This window comes from Parasteatoda tepidariorum, chromosome 8 (assembly GCF_982258835.1).
Source record: "Parasteatoda tepidariorum strain Cologne lab strain chromosome 8, Ptep-v5.0, whole genome shotgun sequence".
In the NCBI taxonomy this organism is placed as follows: Eukaryota; Metazoa; Arthropoda; class Arachnida; order Araneae; family Theridiidae; genus Parasteatoda; species Parasteatoda tepidariorum.
Window position 1 is genome coordinate 9,906,704 of NC_141762.1, and position 25,546 is coordinate 9,932,249.

The 25,546-nt window shown below is 27.1% G+C and overlaps 2 long non-coding RNA genes across 5 annotated transcripts in view; one reads left to right on the top strand and one right to left on the bottom strand.

Annotated features, from left to right (window-relative positions):
* The window catches only part of LOC107436673 (uncharacterized), a 51,768-nt gene that overhangs the window by 11,811 nt on the left and 14,411 nt on the right, over positions 1-25,546 (bottom strand). For 2 of the 4 annotated variants that reach the window (XR_015428636.1, XR_001583131.4), the window contains exons 2-3: positions 21,641-21,709; positions 20,222-20,384 (exon numbers count right to left, since the gene is read on the bottom strand). The exons of the other annotated variants lie outside the window; for them this stretch is intronic. This is a non-coding gene — a long non-coding RNA (uncharacterized LOC107436673). Of the gene's footprint in view, positions 1-20,221; positions 20,385-21,640; positions 21,710-25,546 lie in introns of those variants that run through there. 4 annotated transcript variants of the gene reach the window in all.
* LOC139425548 (uncharacterized) overlaps positions 1-25,546 on the top strand; it is a 62,719-nt gene that overhangs the window by 4,316 nt on the left and 32,857 nt on the right. The gene's annotated exons all lie outside the window — the stretch shown is intronic.

The following is a 25,546-nucleotide window of genomic DNA, read 5'->3' on the forward strand; positions in this document are numbered from 1 at the left end:
TGTATTTATAAGAAGTGATGGAACTAAGTTCTCTTAATTCTTATTTATTAAAATACACTGGTGTATTTATAAGTAGTGATGGAACTAAGTTCTCTTAGTTCTTATTTATTAAAATACACTGGTGTATTTATAAGTAGTGATGGAACTAAGTTCTCTTAATTCTTATTTATTAAAATACACTGGTGTATTTATAAGTAGTGATGGAACTAAGTTCTCTTAGTTCTTATTTATTAAAATACACTGGTGTATTTATAAGTAGTGATGGAACTAAGTTCTCTTAATTCTTATTTATTAAAATACACTGGTGTATTTATAAGTAGTGATGGAACTAAGTTCTCTTAATTCTTATTTATTAAAATACACTGGTGTATTTATAAGTAGTGATGGAACTAAGTTCTCTTAATTCTTATTTATTAAAATACACTGGTGTATTTATAAGTAGTGATGGAACTAAGTTCTCTTAGTTCTTATTTATTAAAATACACTGGTGTATTTATAAGTAGTGATGGAACTAAGTTCTCTTAATTCTTATTTATTAAAATACACTGGTGTATTTATAAGTAGTGATGGAACTAAGTTCTCTTAATTCTTATTTATTAAAATACACTGGTGTATTTATAAGTAGTGATGGAACTACGTTCTCTTAATTCTTATTTATTAAAATACACTGGTGTATTTATAAGAAGTGATGGAACTAAGTTCTCTTAATTCTTATTTATTAAAATACACTGGTGTATTTATAAGTAGTGATGGAACTAAGTTCTCTTAGTTCTTATTTATTAAAATACACTGGTGTATTTATAAGTAGTGATGGAACTAAGTTCTCTTAATTCTTATTTATTAAAATACACTGGTGTATTTATAAGTAGTGATGGAACTAAGTTCTCTTAGTTCTTATTTATTAAAATACACTGGTGTATTTATAAGTAGTGATGGAACTAAGTTCTCTTAATTCTTATTTATTAAAATACACTGGTGTATTTATAAGTAGTGATGGAACTAAGTTCTCTTAATTCTTATTTATTAAAATACACTGGTGTATTTATAAGTAGTGATGGAACTAAGTTCTCTTAATTCTTATTTATTAAAATACACTGGTGTATTTATAAGTAGTGATGGAACTAAGTTCTCTTAATTCTTATTTATTAAAATACACTGGTGTATTTATAAGTAGTGATGGAACTAAGTTCTCTTAATTCTTATTTATTAAAATACACTGGTGTATTTATAAGAAGTGATGGAACTACGTTCTCTTAATTCTTATTTATTAAAATACACTGGTGTATTTATAAGTAGTGATGGAACTAAGTTCTCTTAATTCTTATTTATTAAAATACACTGGTGTATTTATAAGAAGTGATGGAACTACGTTCTCTTAATTCTTATTTATTAAAATACACTGGTGTATTTATAAGAAGTGATGGAACTAAGTTCTCTTAATTCTTATTTATTAAAATACACTGGTGTATTTATAAGTAGTGATGGAACTACGTTCTCTTAATTCTTATTTATTAAAATACACTGGTGTATTTATAAGAAGTGGTGGAACTAACTTCTTTTAATTCTTATTTATTAAAATACACTGGTGTATTTATAAGTAGTGGTGGAACTAAGTTCTCTTAATTCTTATTTATTAAAATACACTGGTGTATTTATAAGTAGTGGTGGAACTAAGTTCTCTTAATTCTTATTTATTAAAATACACTGGTGTATTTATAAGTAGTGGTGGAACTAAGTTCTCTTAATTCTTATACACTGGTGTATTTATAAGTAGTGATGGAACTAAGTTCTCTTAATTCTTATTTATTAAAATACACTGGTGTATTTATAAGTAGTGGTGGAACTAAGTTCTCTTAAGTCTTATTTATTAAAATACACTGGTGTATTTATAAGTAGTGATGGAACTAAGTTCTCTTAATTCTTATTTATTGAAATACACTGGTTTATTTATAAGTAGTGATGGAACTAAGTTCTCTTAATTCTTATTTATTAAAATACACTGGTGTATTTATAGGTAGTGATGGAACTAAGTTCTCTTAATTCTTATTTATTAAAATACACTGGTGTATTTATAAGTAGTGATGGAACTAACTTCTCTTAATTCTTATTTATTAAAATACACTGGTGTATTTATAAGTAGAGATGGAACTAAGTTCTCTTAATTCTTATTTATTAAAATACACTGGTGTATTTATAAGTAGTGATGGAACTAAGTTCTCTTAATTCTTATTTATTAAAATACACTGGTGTATTTATAAGTAGTGATGGAACTAAGTTCTCTTAATTCTTATTTATTAAAATACACTGGTGTATTTATAAGTAGTGATGGAACTAAGTTCTCTTAATTCTTATTTATTAAAATACACTGGTGTATTTATAAGTAGTGATGGAACTAAGTTCTCTTAATTCTTATTTATTAAAATACACTGGTGTATTTATAAGTAGTGATGGAACTAAGTTCTCTTAATTCTTATTTATTAAAATACACTGGTGTATTTATAAGTAGTGATGGAACTAACTTCTCTTAATTCTTATTTATTAAAATACACTGGTGTATTTATAAGTAGTGATGGAACTAACTTCTTTTAATTCTTATTTATTAAAATACACTGGTGTATTTATAAGAAGTGATGGAACTAACTTCTCTTAATTCTTATTTATTAAAATACACTGGTGTATTTATAAGTAGTGATGGAACTAAGTTCTCTTAATTCTTATTTATTAAAATACACTGGTGTATTTATAAGTAGTGATGGAACTAAGTTCTTTTAATTCTTATTTATTAAAATACACTGGTGTATTTATAAGTAGTGATGGAACTAAGTTCTCTTAATTCTTATTTATTAAAATACACTGGTGTATTTATAAGTAGTGATGGAACTAAGTTCTCTTAATTCTTATTTATTAAAATACACTGGTGTATTTATAAGTAGTGATGGAACTAAGTTCTTTTAATTCTTATTTATTAAAATACACTGGTGTATTTATAAGTAGTGATGGAACTAAGTTCTCTTAATTCTTATTTATTAAAATACACTGGTGTATTTATAAGTAGTGATGGAACTAAGTTCTCTTAATTCTTATTTATTAAAATACACTGGTGTATTTATAAGTAGTGATGGAACTAAGTTCTCTTAATTCTTATTTATTAAAATACACTGGTGTATTTATAAGTAGTGATGGAACTAAGTTCTCTTAATTCTTATTTATTAAAATACACTGGTGTATTTATAAGTAGTGATGGAACTAAGTTCTCTTAATTCTTATTTATTAAAATACACTGGTGTATTTATAAGTAGTGATGGAACTAAGTTCTCTTAATTCTTATTTATTAAAATACACTGGTGTATTTATAAGTAGTGATGGAACTAAGTTCTTTTAATTCTTATTTATTAAAATACACTGGTGTATTTATAAGTAGTGATGGAACTAAGTTCTCTTAATTCTTATTTATTAAAATACACTGGTGTATTTATAAGTAGTGATGGAACTAAGTTCTTTTAATTCTTATTTATTAAAATACACTGGTGTATTTATAAGTAGTGATGGAACTAAGTTCTCTTAATTCTTATTTATTAAAATACACTGGTGTATTTATAAGTAGTGATGGAACTAAGTTCTTTTAATTCTTATTTATTAAAATACACTGGTGTATTTATAAGTAGTGATGGAACTAAGTTCTCTTAATTCTTATTTATTAAAATACACTGGTGTATTTATAAGTAGTGATGGAACTAAGTTCTTTTAATTCTTATTTATTAAAATACACTGGTGTATTTATAAGTAGTGATGGAACTAAGTTCTCTTAATTCTTATTTATTAAAATACACTGGTGTATTTATAAGTAGTGATGGAACTAAGTTCTTTTAATTCTTATTTATTAAAATACACTGGTGTATTTATAAGTAGTGATGGAACTAAGTTCTCTTAATTCTTATTTATTAAAATACACTGGTGTATTTATAAGTAGTGATGGAACTAAGTTCTTTTAATTCTTATTTATTAAAATACACTGGTGTATTTATAAGTAGTGATGGAACTAAGTTCTTTTAATTCTTATTTATTAAAATACACTGGTGTATTTATAAGTAGTGATGGAACTAAGTTCTTTTAATTCTTATTTATTAAAATACACTGGTGTATTTATAAGTAGTGGTGGAACTAAGTTCTCTTAATTCTTATACACTGGTGTATTTATAAGTAGTGATGGAACTACGTTCTCTTAATTCTTATTTATTAAAATACACTGGTGTATTTATAAGAAGTGATGGAACTAACTTCTCTTAATTCTTATTTATTAAAATACACTGGTGTATTTATAAGTAGTGATGGAACTACGTTCTCTTAATTCTTATTTATTAAAATACACTGGTGTATTTATAAGAAGTGGTGGAACTAACTTCTTTTAATTCTTATTTATTAAAATACACTGGTGTATTTATAAGTAGTGGTGGAACTAAGTTCTCTTAATTCTTATTTATTAAAATACACTGGTGTATTTATAAGTAGTGGTGGAACTAAGTTCTCTTAATTCTTATTTATTAAAATACACTGGTGTATTTATAAGTAGTGGTGGAACTAAGTTCTCTTAATTCTTATACACTGGTGTATTTATAAGTAGTGATGGAACTAAGTTCTCTTAATTCTTATTTATTAAAATACACTGGTGTATTTATAAGTAGTGATGGAACTAAGTTCTCTTAATTCTTATTTATTAAAATACACTGGTGTATTTATAAGTAGTGATGGAACTAAGTTCTCTTAATTCTTATTTATTAAAATACACTGGTGTATTTATAAGTAGTGATGGAACTAAGTTCTCTTAATTCTTATTTATTAAAATACACTGGTGTATTTATAAGTAGTGATGGAACTAAGTTCTCTTAATTCTTATTTATTAAAATACACTGGTGTATTTATAAGAAGTGATGGAACTACGTTCTCTTAATTCTTATTTATTAAAATACACTGGTGTATTTATAAGTAGTGATGGAACTAAGTTCTCTTAATTCTTATTTATTAAAATACACTGGTGTATTTATAAGAAGTGATGGAACTACGTTCTCTTAATTCTTATTTATTAAAATACACTGGTGTATTTATAAGAAGTGATGGAACTAAGTTCTCTTAATTCTTATTTATTAAAATACACTGGTGTATTTATAAGTAGTGATGGAACTACGTTCTCTTAATTCTTATTTATTAAAATACACTGGTGTATTTATAAGAAGTGGTGGAACTAACTTCTTTTAATTCTTATTTATTAAAATACACTGGTGTATTTATAAGTAGTGGTGGAACTAAGTTCTCTTAATTCTTATTTATTAAAATACACTGGTGTATTTATAAGTAGTGGTGGAACTAAGTTCTCTTAATTCTTATACACTGGTGTATTTATAAGTAGTGGTGGAACTAAGTTCTCTTAATTCTTATACACTGGTGTATTTATAAGTAGTGATGGAACTAAGTTCTCTTAATTCTTATTTATTAAAATACACTGGTGTATTTATAAGTAGTGGTGGAACTAAGTTCTCTTAAGTCTTATTTATTAAAATACACTGGTGTATTTATAAGTAGTGATGGAACTAAGTTCTCTTAATTCTTATTTATTGAAATACACTGGTTTATTTATAAGTAGTGATGGAACTAAGTTCTCTTAATTCTTATTTATTAAAATACACTGGTGTATTTATAGGTAGTGATGGAACTAAGTTCTCTTAATTCTTATTTATTAAAATACACTGGTGTATTTATAAGTAGTGATGGAACTAACTTCTCTTAATTCTTATTTATTAAAATACACTGGTGTATTTATAAGTAGTGATGGAACTAAGTTCTCTTAATTCTTATTTATTAAAATACACTGGTGTATTTATAAGTAGTGATGGAACTAAGTTCTCTTAATTCTTATTTATTAAAATACACTGGTGTATTTATAAGTAGTGATGGAACTAAGTTCTCTTAATTCTTATTTATTAAAATACACTGGTGTATTTATAAGTAGTGATGGAACTAAGTTCTCTTAATTCTTATTTATTAAAATACACTGGTGTATTTATAAGTAGTGATGGAACTAAGTTCTCTTAATTCTTATTTATTAAAATACACTGGTGTATTTATAAGTAGTGATGGAACTAAGTTCTCTTAATTCTTATTTATTAAAATACACTGGTGTATTTATAAGTAGTGATGGAACTAACTTCTCTTAATTCTTATTTATTAAAATACACTGGTGTATTTATAAGTAGTGATGGAACTAACTTCTTTTAATTCTTATTTATTAAAATACACTGGTGTATTTATAAGAAGTGATGGAACTAACTTCTCTTAATTCTTATTTATTAAAATACACTGGTGTATTTATAAGTAGTGATGGAACTAAGTTCTCTTAATTCTTATTTATTAAAATACACTGGTGTATTTATAAGTAGTGATGGAACTAAGTTCTTTTAATTCTTATTTATTAAAATACACTGGTGTATTTATAAGTAGTGATGGAACTAAGTTCTCTTAATTCTTATTTATTAAAATACACTGGTGTATTTATAAGTAGTGATGGAACTAAGTTCTCTTAATTCTTATTTATTAAAATACACTGGTGTATTTATAAGTAGTGATGGAACTAAGTTCTTTTAATTCTTATTTATTAAAATACACTGGTGTATTTATAAGTAGTGATGGAACTAAGTTCTCTTAATTCTTATTTATTAAAATACACTGGTGTATTTATAAGTAGTGATGGAACTAAGTTCTCTTAATTCTTATTTATTAAAATACACTGGTGTATTTATAAGTAGTGATGGAACTAAGTTCTCTTAATTCTTATTTATTAAAATACACTGGTGTATTTATAAGTAGTGATGGAACTAAGTTCTCTTAATTCTTATTTATTAAAATACACTGGTGTATTTATAAGTAGTGATGGAACTAAGTTCTCTTAATTCTTATTTATTAAAATACACTGGTGTATTTATAAGTAGTGATGGAACTAAGTTCTCTTAATTCTTATTTATTAAAATACACTGGTGTATTTATAAGTAGTGATGGAACTAAGTTCTTTTAATTCTTATTTATTAAAATACACTGGTGTATTTATAAGTAGTGATGGAACTAAGTTCTCTTAATTCTTATTTATTAAAATACACTGGTGTATTTATAAGTAGTGATGGAACTAAGTTCTTTTAATTCTTATTTATTAAAATACACTGGTGTATTTATAAGTAGTGATGGAACTAAGTTCTCTTAATTCTTATTTATTAAAATACACTGGTGTATTTATAAGTAGTGATGGAACTAAGTTCTTTTAATTCTTATTTATTAAAATACACTGGTGTATTTATAAGTAGTGATGGAACTAAGTTCTCTTAATTCTTATTTATTAAAATACACTGGTGTATTTATAAGTAGTGATGGAACTAAGTTCTTTTAATTCTTATTTATTAAAATACACTGGTGTATTTATAAGTAGTGATGGAACTAAGTTCTCTTAATTCTTATTTATTAAAATACACTGGTGTATTTATAAGTAGTGATGGAACTAAGTTCTTTTAATTCTTATTTATTAAAATACACTGGTGTATTTATAAGTAGTGATGGAACTAAGTTCTCTTAATTCTTATTTATTAAAATACACTGGTGTATTTATAAGTAGTGATGGAACTAAGTTCTTTTAATTCTTATTTATTAAAATACACTGGTGTATTTATAAGTAGTGATGGAACTAAGTTCTTTTAATTCTTATTTATTAAAATACACTGGTGTATTTATAAGTAGTGGTGGAACTAAGTTCTCTTAATTCTTATACACTGGTGTATTTATAAGTAGTGATGGAACTACGTTCTCTTAATTCTTATTTATTAAAATACACTGGTGTATTTATAAGAAGTGATGGAACTAACTTCTCTTAATTCTTATTTATTAAAATACACTGGTGTATTTATAAGTAGTGATGGAACTACGTTCTCTTAATTCTTATTTATTAAAATACACTGGTGTATTTATAAGAAGTGGTGGAACTAACTTCTTTTAATTCTTATTTATTAAAATACACTGGTGTATTTTTAAGTAGTGGTGGAACTAAGTTCTCTTAATTCTTATTTATTAAAATACACTGGTGTATTTATAAGTAGTGATGGAACTAAGTTCTCTTAATTCTTATTTATTAAAATACACTGGTGTATTTATAAGTAGTGGTGGAACTAAGTTCTCTTAAGTCTTATTTATTAAAATACACTGGTGTATTTATAAGTAGTGATGGAACTAAGTTCTCTTAATTCTTATTTATTGAAATACACTGGTTTATTTATAAGTAGTGATGGAACTAAGTTCTCTTAATTCTTATTTATTAAAATACACTGGTGTATTTATAGGTAGTGATGGAACTAAGTTCTCTTAATTCTTATTTATTAAAATACACTGGTGTATTTATAAGTAGTGATGGAACTAACTTCTCTTAATTCTTATTTATTAAAATACACTGGTGTATTTATAAGTAGTGATGGAACTAAGTTCTCTTAATTCTTATTTATTAAAATACACTGGTGTATTTATAAGTAGTGATGGAACTAAGTTCTCTTAATTCTTATTTATTAAAATACACTGGTGTATTTATAAGTAGTGATGGAACTAAGTTCTCTTAATTCTTATTTATTAAAATACACTGGTGTATTTATAAGTAGTGATGGAACTAAGTTCTCTTAATTCTTATTTATTAAAATACACTGGTGTATTTATAAGTAGTGATGGAACTAAGTTCTCTTAATTCTTATTTATTAAAATACACTGGTGTATTTATAAGTAGTGATGGAACTAAGTTCTCTTAATTCTTATTTATTAAAATACACTGGTGTATTTATAAGTAGTGATGGAACTAACTTCTCTTAATTCTTATTTATTAAAATACACTGGTGTATTTATAAGTAGTGATGGAACTAACTTCTTTTAATTCTTATTTATTAAAATACACTGGTGTATTTATAAGAAGTGATGGAACTAACTTCTCTTAATTCTTATTTATTAAAATACACTGGTGTATTTATAAGTAGTGATGGAACTAAGTTCTCTTAATTCTTATTTATTAAAATACACTGGTGTATTTATAAGTAGTGATGGAACTAAGTTCTTTTAATTCTTATTTATTAAAATACACTGGTGTATTTATAAGTAGTGATGGAACTAAGTTCTCTTAATTCTTATTTATTAAAATACACTGGTGTATTTATAAGTAGTGATGGAACTAAGTTCTCTTAATTCTTATTTATTAAAATACACTGGTGTATTTATAAGTAGTGATGGAACTAAGTTCTTTTAATTCTTATTTATTAAAATACACTGGTGTATTTATAAGTAGTGATGGAACTAAGTTCTCTTAATTCTTATTTATTAAAATACACTGGTGTATTTATAAGTAGTGATGGAACTAAGTTCTCTTAATTCTTATTTATTAAAATACACTGGTGTATTTATAAGTAGTGATGGAACTAAGTTCTCTTAATTCTTATTTATTAAAATACACTGGTGTATTTATAAGTAGTGATGGAACTAAGTTCTCTTAATTCTTATTTATTAAAATACACTGGTGTATTTATAAGTAGTGATGGAACTAAGTTCTCTTAATTCTTATTTATTAAAATACACTGGTGTATTTATAAGTAGTGATGGAACTAAGTTCTCTTAATTCTTATTTATTAAAATACACTGGTGTATTTATAAGTTGTGATGGAACTAAGTTCTCTTAATTCTTATTTATTAAAATACACTGGTGTATTTATAAGTAGTGATGGAACTAAGTTCTTTTAATTCTTATTTATTAAAATACACTGGTGTATTTATAAGTAGTGATGGAACTAAGTTCTCTTAATTCTTATTTATTAAAATACACTGGTGTATTTATAAGTAGTGATGGAACTAAGTTCTTTTAATTCTTATTTATTAAAATACACTGGTGTATTTATAAGTAGTGATGGAACTAAGTTCTCTTAATTCTTATTTATTAAAATACACTGGTGTATTTATAAGTAGTGATGGAACTAAGTTCTTTTAATTCTTATTTATTAAAATACACTGGTGTATTTATAAGTAGTGATGGAACTAAGTTCTCTTAATTCTTATTTATTAAAATACACTGGTGTATTTATAAGTAGTGATGGAACTAAGTTCTTTTAATTCTTATTTATTAAAATACACTGGTGTATTTATAAGTAGTGATGGAACTAAGTTCTCTTAATTCTTATTTATTAAAATACACTGGTGTATTTATAAGTAGTGATGGAACTAAGTTCTTTTAATTCTTATTTATTAAAATACACTGGTGTATTTATAAGTAGTGATGGAACTAAGTTCTCTTAATTCTTATTTATTAAAATACACTGGTGTATTTATAAGTAGTGATGGAACTAAGTTCTTTTAATTCTTATTTATTAAAATACACTGGTGTATTTATAAGTAGTGATGGAACTAAGTTCTTTTAATTCTTATTTATTAAAATACACTGGTGTATTTATAAGTAGTGATGGAACTAAGTTCTTTTAATTCTTATTTATTAAAATACACTGGTGTATTTATAAGTAGTGATGGAACTAAGTTCTTTTAATTCTTATTTATTAAAATACACTGGTGTATTTATAAGTAGTGATGGAACTAAGTTCTTTTAATTCTTATTTATTAAAATACACTGGTGTATTTATAAGTAGTGATGGAACTAAGTTCTTTTAATTCTTATTTATTAAAATACACTGGTGTATTTATAAGTAGTGATGGAACTAAGTTCTTTTAATTCTTATTTATTAAAATACACTGGTGTATTTATAAGTAGTGATGGAACTAAGTTCTTTTAATTCTTATTTATTAAAATACACTGGTGTATTTATAAGTAGTGATGGAACTAAGTTCTCTTAATTCTTATTTATTAAAATACACTGGTGTATTTATAAGTAGTGATGGAACTAAGTTCTCTTAATTCTTATTTATTAAAATACACTGGTGTATTTATAAGTAGTGATGGAACTAAGTTCTCTTAATTCTTATTTATTAAAATACACTGGTGTATTTATAAGTAGTGATGGAACTAAGTTCTTTTAATTCTTATTTATTAAAATACACTGGTGTATTTATAAGTAGTGATGGAACTAAGTTCTTTTAATTCTTATTTATTAAAATACACTGGTGTATTTATAAGTAGTGATGGAACTAAGTTCTTTTAATTCTTATTTATTAAAATACACTGGTGTATTTATAAGTAGTGATGGAACTAAGTTCTTTTAATTCTTATTTATTAAAATACACTGGTGTATTTATAAGTAGTGATGGAACTAAGTTCTTTTAATTCTTATTTATTAAAATACACTGGTGTATTTATAAGTAGTGATGGAACTAAGTTCTTTTAATTCTTATTTATTAAAATACACTGGTGTATTTATAAGTAGTGATGGAACTAAGTTCTTTTAATTCTTATTTATTAAAATACACTGGTGTATTTATAAGTAGTGATGGAACTAAGTTCTTTTAATTCTTATTTATTAAAATACACTGGTGTATTTATAAGTAGTGATGGAACTAAGTTCTTTTAATTCTTATTTATTAAAATACACTGGTGTATTTATAAGTAGTGATGGAACTAAGTTCTTTTAATTCTTATTTATTAAAATACACTGGTGTATTTATAAGTAGTGATGGAACTAAGTTCTTTTAATTCTTATTTATTAAAATACACTGGTGTAAGAAATTAAGAGAATTTGCAGACTGGGTCTCTACGTTATCTCCAGAACTACTGGACCAATTTTAATGAAACTTGATATATACGTATATTGATACAATACAAAACAACTATTCAACAATTATAATACGCACGCATAATCGTGCGTAGCACTCGTTGGAGTAGGAAGGTATGAAATTGCCACAGAACAATTCAGGCCAATTACCACAAGAAAGGATAAACTGCCTTATTTCAAGTATGAAATCGGACTGCAGGGCCTGTATATCTGTAAGAAGGGACCATACTCCCTATTAACCCATTTTTTATGTTCGAAAGGTATGAACAGCTGCAGTCGGTATGAACCGACTCCAACCAGTGTTACGCACGATCATGCATGCGTATTACAATTGTTGAACGGTTATTTGTTTTGTATCGTATTGCAATATATGTACATATCAAATTTCATAGAAAGCGGGCCAGTAGTTCTGGAGATAATAGACCAAGTCTGCAAATTCTCTTAATTTCATACACCAGTGTCAAAGCGAAGATAATACACTATCTTTGCTATCACTGAAAAAAATATTTTCTGAAACTACGGAAAACCCGTAATAGAGTTCTTATCAATACAGCACCTATTAACATGATACCAGTAGTGCATATTACCATCACTTACACATTAAGTAAGCGTAATATTTGATTTTCCACGGTTCCTATTAACCTTTTATCCTTTAACTTTGCTTTTTAGAACACATCTTACTTTATTCCAGTTAATACATATATTATTAATTCAAGTAATATATATATATATATATATATATATATATATATATATATATATATATATATATATATATATATATATATATATATATATATATATATATATATATATATATATATATATATATATATAATAAAATAAATACAAGAAAACACTAAGAAAGTTAAGAAAAACAATAAGAATCATTTATTGCGCTTAAGCTGCAAGTAAACAGCACTCATTAGATAAGTTCAAAATGAAGAGTAAAACAAAGAAAAATTATAGACATATGAAAAAAAGGAGTTGGGAAATAATAAGTAAAAAAATAACAAACAACATATTATTTAAAAAAAAAAAAAAATTAATTAAAAAACTGGAAAAAAAGCCGGAAAAGAAAGATATAATCTTTTCTTCAGCCCACACGATTATATCCGCAAAACAGAGTGCTTTCTGATATTGTATCAATAAAGCCAAAGCAAAATATATTAATACAATAGTGTGAGGAGCACTCAAAAAATTTTTTATAAAAGAACTACATAAAAATAGATCATAAAAAGTAAAAATAACATGTAAAAACAGATAATAAAATAAAATAAAAAGAAAAAACATTAAAAAGGGGGGACTATAAAGCGAGTAGCAAAATCATAACAACTTACATGGACAGATATTTTTCAAGAATGATTTAAAAATGTTTTCGCAGAAAGATTGCCAGATTACAAAATATGAAAACAAAAGATGAAAGCAAAAGCGCAAATTGAGTGTAACAAGAGGGTTTTAAAGTGTCGTTCTTACTGCACTGCTGAAGTGATTTGTTATTCTGAGTTTTGATTTGTTAGTTACCAAGGATGGTCCCGAAATGGATGTGCGCAAGGTAATATTATACTGGATATTAATTGACAATATATATATATTAATTGACAATATATATGACCTAATATTGACAAAAAACATTCTGTTCCTTATAACGTTAGCTCCAAATCTTTTTGTAAAATTAAAAATGTTATTTATATGTTAACCTGTGGTTTCTGTAATATGAACTATGTTGGACAAACTAGTAACTCTCTTAACATTCGAATTAATCAACACCGTTCTGATATTAACAGTAATAAGACTATCAATAACCTGGAATTGAATCATTTTAGAGTACATAAATTAAACAGAGTTAAAATTAATATCTTAGATATTATAGAGGACTTAGATTTAAGACTACAGAAAGAAAATTACAACATGCTTCTATACAAAACAATTCTGCCGTATGGGCTAAACGATACCTTCCAACATACACAGATTAACTACAATAACTCATCAACTTATTCACTTTTTCATATTAAAGATAAGCGTACAAATAGAGGTAAACGGGGTTCAAGAAGTAATAGAAACTCTCTTAATAGTGACAAATTAAATATAAAATTTCTTTCTAATATGGAAAAAGACATTAATAAACAATATAGCATTAAACCAATTAAAGATTTTGTCTTCTCCCTTAAGAATTATGAAACATATAAGTTCTACGATCTTATTATTAACTTTTCTTTCATTAATTTACATTTCAAAATTCTTTGTTTCGATCTTATAAAAGCCAAAATGAGCAAAATTTTGCCTAATAATAAGAAAAGTTTAGATAATTTATATTTCGTTATTAACTTTCAAAATCCTATTTTCGATAAGATCAAATTTCACAACATTTTTGAAAATTTTAAAGCTTTATTTCCATTAAAAGATTTTAACATAATTAAAAGTTTTAAATATAACAAATCTCTTGGTAGAACCATTTTTAACTATAATGATATAAGCAAAAATTTAGGGAGTATTAATATATCCGATTATGAATGTCACTGTGAGGAGGATAAATATTTTGATTTTGTTGATAAACATCATAAACATATTATCACTGGTAATTTAAATATTATAGAAAACTTGGAACTTAGGAATTTAATGATAAAAGGCACAAAATTTAGACCCATTTACCATATATCAATCAATAAGATTCTAAAATTCTTTCTTAATGATCTCAATAGTTTTTGTTTAAAGATATCAAATAGATTCTCTTTACCTTTAGGTATGCTAACAGAATGGAAATGGGGAGTTTATTATTACATTAAAAACTTTATTTTCAATAATAAGGATGATTTAAATAAGAATAACAATTCAACAAATTTTTCTGATATTGTTCAATCAATATAGCAACTTCAAAAAAATTTTGTAATTACTCCCATAGACAAAGCTAACAATAATTATGCTATATTCTGTAAAAAATTCTATGTTGAACTTTTAAATACGGAATTAAAAAATAGTAAAAATTTTGAACTTAGTAATTTCAATAATAATATTGCCATTAAAAAAATTTTAGCTTTTTACAAGAGATTAAAAATTAAAATTAGCAATATACAATTTCCTTACTTAATTATCAGTCCTAAATTTCATAAAATTCCAGTTAAATTTTGAACTATTACATGTGGGTCTAATACTTATTTAACTAAACCTGGCACCATTTTCTCTAACTACTTAAATAAGATTATTAACTAGATTACTAAAGAAGGTTTCTCTTGGATAATCACTAATAATCAACCGATTTTAGATTTCATTAAACATAATAAAATTAATTCTATTGCGACTTTTGATTTCCAGGATCTTTTCAATAGCATTCCCCTTTCTAAACTAAAAGATGTCCTTTTGAATTATTACTATGATTTTAAAAATATCCTTTGTAGCGATTTTGATTATTGGGAAATTCTGATTAATTTTTGTCTTTTTAGTAATTATCTTTACAATGGAAGGGATATCTTTCTTCAAATTAATGGAATACCACAGGGATCTAATTATTCATCTCTCTTAGCTAACTTATTTTTGCATTATTATGAAAAAAATTATACTCTGAGTATTAAATTTGTTTTTAGATATATTGATGACTTAATTATCTTTAATTTCCAAGATTTTACTGTTTTATTGAGTGATATATACCCTGAGGAACTAATCTTACTTCGTAATCATGATGATAATATTAATTTCAATTTTTTGGATTTGGGTATTATGAAAGTTGAAAATATCTGCTTTGTTGATTTATACGATAAAAGAAATGATTTTAATTTTAATAATAATAAACGAGTTACTTGGAATTCTAATGTTTCTAGGAGCATCTATTTAAATACCACTTTTAATGAAATGACAAAATTAAAAGAATATGTAGTAATATTTATTTATCCAAAAAACAAATCGATAAACTCTTTCAAAATCTGATAAAAAACAATGGATACCCAACTAATGTAATAAAATTTTATATAAAATCATTGAATTAATCGTATATTTTGGTGGATATATTTTCTAAACATTTTTTTTTGTTAATTTTTATGATTTTCCCATGTGCAAATCCATTTCAGGCCAAAATTCATTGCCAAAATTATTTACTAAATAATTTCTTTGTTAATTTATATAATTTTTCCATGTGCAAATCCATTTCGGGCAAATCCGTGGTTAGAATTACTTACCAAAAATTCCTTTACTAAATAATTTCCTTTGTTAATCTATACAGTTTTTCCATGTACAAATCCATTTCGAGCAAATCCGTGGATAAAATTGTTTGCTAAAAATTTCTTTATTAATTTATACAATTTTCCATGTGCAAATCCATTTCGGGCAAATCCGTGGCTAAAATTATGTACTAAAATTTTTTCTTTGTTAATCTTTCCATGTGCAAATCCATTTCGGGCAAATCCGTGGTTAGAATTATTTACTAAAAATTCCTTTGCTAAATAATTTCCCTTTAATCTATACAGTTTTTCCATGTGCAAATCCATTTCGGGCAAATCCGTGGATAAAATTGTTTGCTAAAAATTTCTTTATTAATTTATACAATTTTCCATGTGCAAATCCATTTCGGGCAAATCCGTGGTTAAAATTATCTGCTAAAATTTTTTCTTTGTTTATTTCTCCATGTGCAAATCCATTTCGGGCACATCCATGTTAAAATTATCTATTAAAATTCTTTCTTTGATAATTTAAATAATTTTTCTATGTGCTAATCCATATCGTGCAAATCCGCGGCTAAAATTATTTGCAAAGCAGGCAATTTATGTTTCTCTTTTCTATTTTATATTTTTTCTTAAATAAACATCTATCTTCTAAAACTATTTATGATCAATTTTTAAATTTATCCAGTATAATATTACCTTGCGCACATCCATTTCGGGACCATCCTTGGTAACTAACAAATCAAAACTCAGCATAACAAATCACTTCAGCAGTGAAGTAAGAACGACACTTTAAAACCCTCTTGTTACACTCAATTTGCGCTTTTGCTTTCATCTTTTGTTTTCATATTTTGTAATCTGGCAATCTTTCTGCGAAAACATTTTTAAATCATTCTTGAAAAATATCTGTCCATGTAAGTTGTTATGATTTTGCTACTCGCTTTATAGTCCCCTCTTTTTAATGTTTTTTCTTTTTATTTTATTTTATTATCTGTTTTTACATGTTATTTTTACTTTTTATGATCTATTTTTATGTAGTTATTTTATAAAAAATTTTTTGAGTGCTCCTAACACTATTGTATTAATATATTTTGCTTTGGCTTTATTGATACAATATCAGAAAGCACTCTGTTTTGCGGATATAATCGTGTGGGCTGAAGAAAAGATTATATCTTTTTTTTTCGGCTTTTTTTCCGGTTTTTTAATTAAATTTTTTTTTTTTTTTTTTTTTTAAATAATATGTTGTTTGTTATTTTTTTTACTTATTATTTCCCACTCCCTTTTTTTCATATGTCTATAATTTTTCTTTGTTTTATTCTTCATTTTGAATATATATATATATATAATATATATATATATATATATAATGATGTCGCGATCGCTCAGGGGATAGATAGTTTGCCTTCCAATGAGGAGAATCGGGTTCGAATCCTGACGATGGCTGGTCGATATGAATTTCACATTTAGCTTGCGCAGACCACAGTGCTAACAAGAAATATCCTCTAACGTGGTAGTCGGAACATGGGTTAGAGTTCCCTTGCCATCAGGTTAACCGTGGGAAGTTTTCCGCTCCATCTAACGCAAACGCGGGTTAGTTCCATCAAAAAGTCCTCCATGAAGGCAAAATTTCTCCCAATACTTGATCCAGGAATTCCCTTGTCTTCTGGATCGGGTTCAAAATTACAAGGTAGCTTATTTCTTGTAGTTGAACATTAATAGTCGTATGCCCAAAAATTGGGTCGACTGTTCAACGATGGTTATACAATAAAATTAATACATATTATCAATATTATTAAAGCATTAGTGCTAATAATAATATGGCTCTCAAAAATGAAAAAGCATCTTTTCTGGATTATTTTTGCTTTTTCGTACATAAGATACAGTGTATAAGATTTAGTGACTGTAGATACTATGACGATTTCTTTCGGTTCTTATAGAGAATTAAATATCTTTAATCCATTACTTAAGCTTTTTTGCACATAGTTTATTTCTTGTATTTCAATATACATATATTACATTCAATTAATTACGCGTCAATAATAATATGGTGATTTTTTATATTTCTCCTTAACGAATTATTACCACTTTTCCAATAGTTTTGCCTTTGAATATATAACAATTTTTTTTTCATTTCAATTACCATTCTTTTTAAACTATTTTATATTAACCCTTTCGGGCCGACTGTCACAAATACGTGCCAGCATAAAACCGTATCAATCAGGGTAAAAAGATAAAACTGGTAATCAAAGTAATTCTTTAGCAGTTTATTTGTGGGTGGAGTTATAATTATTTGATTTATTTAATTCACCATTACTTTGTTCAAACTAAAACTATTTAGTTATACTTTGAATTAATATTGATTATATATATGATTAAACTAACAATAATTAAAGTAAAAGCAAAGTAAGTCTGTCAAATTAGCAACGACTACATTTAAGTTACCGTTTTTTATTTAATTACAACTTGATTCTGATTTTGTACGAATGCTTTTCTGAATCAACCGTCCCCAAGGGGTTAAATTTATAGAAACACGTTTTAAAAAGTATGAACAAAATAAGCACGTAGTATCAGATAACTAAATTCGAATTAATTTTCAAGTAGGAATTTTTTTTATTCTATCGTACTTCCTGTATCTTTTTCGACACACTTTCTTGATTTAAACTTTCGAATTCTTATTGAATTAGAACAACGAAACAAAATGTAACTGAAAGCAAAACAAAAAAAAATTTAAAAAAGTGGTGGGAGAAAAATTGCAAAAAAGCGATTAAAATGGCATTAACTTTCGAAGTTCGAAAAGAAAACTCTGCGTCAAGTTCATAAACATCTTAACAAATTTTTCCTCTGTAGTTGTATTTCTGCTGCCTGCTGTGCGTTCTGTATGGGTTTTTTCTACCAAGTTTAATAGTTAATTATTGTCGCATTAATTATTAATGATTGTTAATCTTATTAAATTCATCGTGACCCTTGAAAACTCATCTACACATATAATCTTCTTATAGTTTTTGTGCAGCAAAACAAAATGTAACTTTAATTTAAACACCCAAAGCAACGTTGCGACAGTTTTTTTTAATGATTTAATGACTTAATGTGTGGTAGTACATATAGTAGAAATTATTTAAAAATATTCTAGGTTGTAGTTTAAATTATTTGGTGTCAACATTTGTTCAAACAGCTCGGAATGCAAAAGGTTAAATTGTAAATTTTGCTGTCACTGAAAAAAAAAAATTACTCTCAAATCGGAGTGCATGGACATCTGTGATAGAAACTATAAAAAAATACTACGAAGTATTTTTTTTAATTAGAATTAATCGTTTAATCTCTAAAAGTAAAAAAAAAAGACTTTTCTTTTTTCCGCAGCAATAACCGAGAAAAAAATTGTTTGTTGTCCTTGATTATGACCCGAAAAACTGAAATACGTAGCTAGACTACATGTAGCTACAGCTGATGATCATTGTTCTGACGTCTAGTGTTTGGTGTTTTGTCTTTGAATTTGTTTTTCAATTAAAGTAGGCAGATTACACTTGAAGTATACCATTATTCTCTTAGAATTTTATGTAATAGTGAATTTCTTAATAAACATAATAAATGTACTTTAGAAATAAATGTTACTATGGTGGTAAGTACAGGGTCTTTATAATTAAAGATCCACTTTGAAATGGCTATAAAAATAAAACTACCCGACCAAATGTCATAACATTTGGTAAATGTCTATAAGGGGTCATGGGATTTTAGTTCCCGCAACAAAAAAAAAGTTCAAAAATTCACCACCAGCGGAGAACGGCGCTGTATGCAATAGTGTTAAACAAATGTGAAATATGCAAATTTATTTTACACGTCATGTGACTTTGCAGTTATAAAGGTGACGCGCCTTGTCTGAGCTGTCACTGTTCTGAGTCGACAATGTTTGATACCATGCAAGACCGTGCTTTGCTCGTGAAACGTCGCTATGAATGCGACAGCAATGAACGGAGGGCTTTACAAAAGTTCCGTACTGTATGAGGAAAACGGCGAGGTCCAATGACACAGCAAGGTTTACGGCAAATTTACGGTAAAAGACGTGTAAAGCAAATTTGCATATTTCACATTTGTTTAACACTGTTGCCTACAGCGCCTTTCTTCGCTGGTGGTAAATTTTATTTTTATTTTTTTTTTTTGCGGGAACTAAAATCCCATGACCTCTTATAGACATTTACCAAGTTTGATGACATTTGGTCGGGTAGTTTTATTTTTATAGCCATTTCAAAGTGGAACTTTAATTATAAAGACCCTGTATAATGCATACTTGACAAACATTAAACAAAAGAGTTTGAATTAGTCTTTATTTTAAACTTTTTAGATTACACTATGTTTTTAATTTTTTTTGGAAATCCCATTTTTTACGGCTAAAATTCCAACAATTAGCAATCAAATTATTGGTTGTGAACTCCGGCAGTACTGAGTATATCATCAGCCATTTCTTTGATACCTAAAAAAAAGGAAATGATAGTGCATTAAAAAATTTGTAATAACTTAAAAAAAGAGCAGCAATAATCCATCAGGTAAATAATGAACACATCCAAAAATATACGAATATTATATTAATAAAATAAGGATAGGGTTGTTTCCAGTTAAAACATTTATTTCTTTTCACTGAAAAGTAAAATAGATAGAAATTTTAAAAAAAAAATATGAAAAGCCTATTTTGTACCATAATACATCTAGTGTTTTAATCAATTGCGGTGGTTGGAAGTTTACTTAATTTTACCGATTTAACCATTTGAAAAATCAGTTCAAATTATTCAAAAATCAAAAGATGAAAAGGAGTGAAATGTTCGATTCAATCTTTCGTATTTTCTGCGGGAAACTGTTTAAAAAAATACAAAGTTCGTTACTAAATGGCACTCCTAATTCAGTAAAACTATGAAACAATGTTTTTAAAAAAGATACCATTTGAAGCAATGATGCAGTGCAGTAGGACAAAATTAACAGCCTCCTCGTGCAGGAATATACTGTTACCATCCATCCAGTCATGTTTCCTGCCATCTGTTGACAAACTTCATAACTAGGCTTGAAATTTGCTTAAAAGTCCCAGTTTCGTAAGCAGAATATGACTTAATTTGTATTTCTGTCTTCTTCTATTTTTGTAATTGATTTTTCATACCTTCGGGGACTTTTTAGACATCCGGAAACTATTTCGGATCGCCTAACTAATTGAATTACCTATTTGTTTTGACAAAGGAAATGGGGAGTATAAATAATGCTTACGTGAAAAACTAAATATCAGCAACATCACGTGTAAATTACAAAAATATTAAAACATTTGGAGAAAAAATAAATATTAATAAAAAACTCGCTTGAAGTAAAAAAGGGGCGTTAGCGATTGGCCTACATTTGTTTGTAACAGTCGAGGTGGTACAGAAAACACTATTATATAATTATCATAAATTTTAAAAAGGTTAGCAAATTTTTAAAAGCAATGTTAAATTTTCATTTTTGCTATATTTTAATTTATTCGTAAATTAAACAATTTGATATTATGCATGTAAGACAATAACACATCTGATAAATACGAAACTGCTTGATGCGGAATTCGGGTTAGAGATTTATATCAGATCTCTTACTGTACTAAGTTCAATCTAATGATTAAGTGGAAATAAAATTTAAAATACTTTATTTTATTTGAAATACGAAAAATTCTATTTTCATTTGATAACTGTTAAGTTGCACAAACACTTTACTTACCACCCAAAATTCCCATTCGTCTTTCCGGTGGTTCTTGTTCATATCGCACTTTGTGGACTCCTGCCATGGCTGTCGAAAAAAAATTAAAAATAATAGGTAAAAAGGTTTATTCGAAGTTTTTATATTTATACGAACATATCTTCAGAAAGGTTTAGTAACTAAAAAAATAAGTGATTTATTTTTTGAAAACTGCATAAAAAGAATGCTGAAAAAAATGTGCTAAAAGAGAAAAACTAAACATTACATCGTTAAAATCCTTTAACCAATGGTCACCAATATTTTATTATCTATCCCCCGTTTTCAATATCGTGAAACCTCATTCCTCTTTTCCAAACTGTAAAACATCTTAAAGCTGTTTTAAGAAGCCTCCGTTATTAAATAAAACGATGTTTTTTTGAAAATAATATGCTATTTTCATAACTGCTGTGAGTATGAAACAGTTTCTCATAACTGTTAGGTCACGTTTAGCCAACGTTGTCTGTGCTTACTTTGAAAATGATCTGAAACGTCAATATGAAGAAAAGCCACAGTTTTGCGAAAATTAAAAGAATTTGAGGTTGAATTTCTTAATATTTAAAAACTTACTCCAATACTTCATTACCTGGGTCAAAAAAAATATCAAAACGGAGAATAAGACGGTGATATTTTATTTTATGACCGCCGTTGAACAGTTGACCCAATTTTTGGGTTTACGACTACAAATTTTCAACGCCGTAGCCTTGTAATTTTGAACCAATCCAGAAGACAAGGAAACTCCTGGATCGGTACCCCCAGAGGTATTGATTTGTTATGGGAACATGGAGGACTTTGAGACTCGACAGATTTAACGGTGATATTGATAATTTTGGTCTAAGTGGGAAAATGCCACCAAATTGTCGTTTTTTAGGAATATTTAATAACTTTTAAAATATTTAAGTTATATGCCCGTTCTAAGATCCAGATAATTCCTCACGGCAAGAAGACACATACCTGCCAACTCTTCCGGATTTTCCGGAAGATTTTATTTTCATATTTAAAGTGGTAGCAATACTCATGTTATTCCAATTAACTTTTTGAATTATAATGATAATTATAAATGAGTTTGATCACCACTACATATAAATAATTACAATAAATATATAAAAGCATAATAATCCATGCACAAGCGAATTTCAATGGGGTCAAAATAGTCAGATTGTTTTTCGTTCATTGTTTTACAACCACTCTGAAAATCAATTCTCGGAAAGAGTGATAGTTGGCAGGTATGATATAGTTTAAAATCATCGCATTTCTTCAAGTGCATGACTCTTAAACCGTGGCTTTTTTATTTTGCTTGGCGACCGATCTTCGAAAAATAGCGTTAAGTGACACTGTAAAAAATTTAAATGTATCTTTACATCAAAAACGGTGGCATCTGCTTTGCGTCAAAGTGGCACAGTGAAACATCACTGATAACTTTTGGTTCCTTTGTCTAATTACACCAAGAACCAAAGACAGTTCTTACTCTGTAAAAACCTATCCGAATTTGGTGTTGAAAAACTCTAGTTATTTCCAGTTAATAACGAATCCTGCGTTTATACTCACTTTAAAAGGCTGCAAAAAACTAGCTTACACCGAGTTCAGTTGCATGTACTCTTTGCATAAATTAGTTTGATTTTGCCTCATATGAGGTTGGACGCGAATTGTTGGACAGAAAAAACAGAATTATTATGAAAAGCCATGCATGATTTTTGTTAAGAAACGAGGATAATTATGTTCTAATGAGAAGACTTAAGTAAATCTTTCAATTGTATTAAATAATTTCATAATATTTAATTCCTACTCACCTCAGTTTCGAAATCATGTTAATAGTTTCTTTCAGCCGTGTGAAGGTTTATTTAATAAGTTAATTTTATTTTAACAAATATTATATTTATACATCCTAAATTAATGATTTTCATGATATCATTATTTTAAGAAATATTGTATTTATACATCCTAAATTAATGATTTTTTTCAATGCTGTATCGTAAAAATGAATTGACTGACTCTTAAGTAGATGATACGGCGTATCATAACTTACTTTGCTATAAATTTTAGTGCTGCTGAATAAAAAAAAACTGGTGATGGGTACTTTAAACCAAGTGGTGTTAAATAATATTCTTGTTCTAGTGAAGCACCTACACTGCGTTGCGAGTTAAGAAAAGGTCATTGAATTTTAAGTAATCACTAGGAGGCTTCGCCCCCTGCTCGCTGGCGCTCGCGAACCCCCGAAACTGCTTTCGCAGTTCGAAATTGCTCGCTTTGCTCGCTCATTGGATACGTTCTTAACGTCTAGCTTTTGTTTACTTTTTTGAACACTGAAGTTCCGAAAACTTTTCACTGTAGAAAATTCTAAACCTGTGCATTTCAATATTAATTTGAAATTGCAAACAGTTCACATATTTTTCTTAAACAAACTGTTCTAAATTTCAGTTGTTGAGAAAAGTAACTGTTGTGAGTTTTGTTTTAAAGTCTTTCCCACCAGAGGGCTAAAACCATGTGTTGTAAAACAATATGAAATAGTACTGAACGCTGGATGAAAAGCATCGGCTTCGATGAAGATAATTTTGTGAGAATTTTTTTGATAATTCGGTGAGAATTCACCCGATTAGCCATATGATGCTCACTACGCATCTACTTGCGCACCGAAGCTCATCAATTAAAAATGAAAACTGTTGCCAACGTGAGAAAAGAAATATCATCGGTTTTATTGATACATACGTACGTATTAGCGTTTTATATAATATAGATTCGCGACTGCATATAGTTTTAATTTACTTCTTTATCAAATTAAACAAATATGCTTTCAAAATAATATAAAAACTTTTAAAAGTTGCGCACGTCTGACTGAAATTTAATTCACTTTACGGTATATATTCGTTTTACGATATATATTCGTTATTCGTTCTTTTACGATATTTATCATAGAATTATCATAAGAGGGTTATGATTTCGTAAAATCATATTGGACTTATAGGCTTGACGACATATATCGATAAATAAGGAGAACATTCGTTTTTGATAAAAGAAATTATTATATGGCGTTGTAAGAGCAATGGATTTAATTGGGCCATTAAAAATGACGCGTCTAATGCTGACACGCCCTTAACAAATCAAGTGTCAGATAAAGAATTTTTTACTTTTGTTTCACGGTAGAAGAAAATCGTTTGCAAGAAACAAAATTTATTATTCTTTCATCAGTTTCGTTAAATGCGAATCGAGAGTATATATTTGTTATCTGGCATTGCGAATAGATATATTTGTAACGATTTTCAGATATCATTTTTATTAATTCTAATTTCTTGTTACTTGATTATTGTCGTTAATAAGAAGGAAAGCAAAAAGGAAGCTGTGCAACGTCATTTCAAGAGTTAGCTATTTTGATATGCGTCTATTTGGCGTACACATAAGATGCAAACAGGCTCTCTTCATAGGGGTTGCCTTAACTTGCAACAGAGTATAGATCCGAGAGTAATGATTGGCGTTTCACTTTACAACTTTGGGGAAGAGAAGTTGCAAGCACGCTTGACGCTGCTATACACTGGGATTTTTTTTACAATGCAGTGTATAAACAGCAATTCGTAAAGGATAAATAATTTAGGATTCATATGTATACACTAATTTTAAAAAATAAGACTAGTTTGTTAATCAAAGATAGAGCACAGAGAGAACACTACGTGGAATTCAAACTAGGCTTAACAAAACAGAAGGGAATAGAAACTAAATGCAACAAAATTATTCAATATAATTGACAAATTTTTATAATTTTAAATATGATTATCCTTATTACGCAGCTGAAAACATGTATTTATTTCGAAACGGTGTTTCTCTAGATGTTCAGCGGCATGGAAGAGAACAATATATTCAGAGAAAAACTATTTTTGTCTTTTAGGTTTGTATGCACAA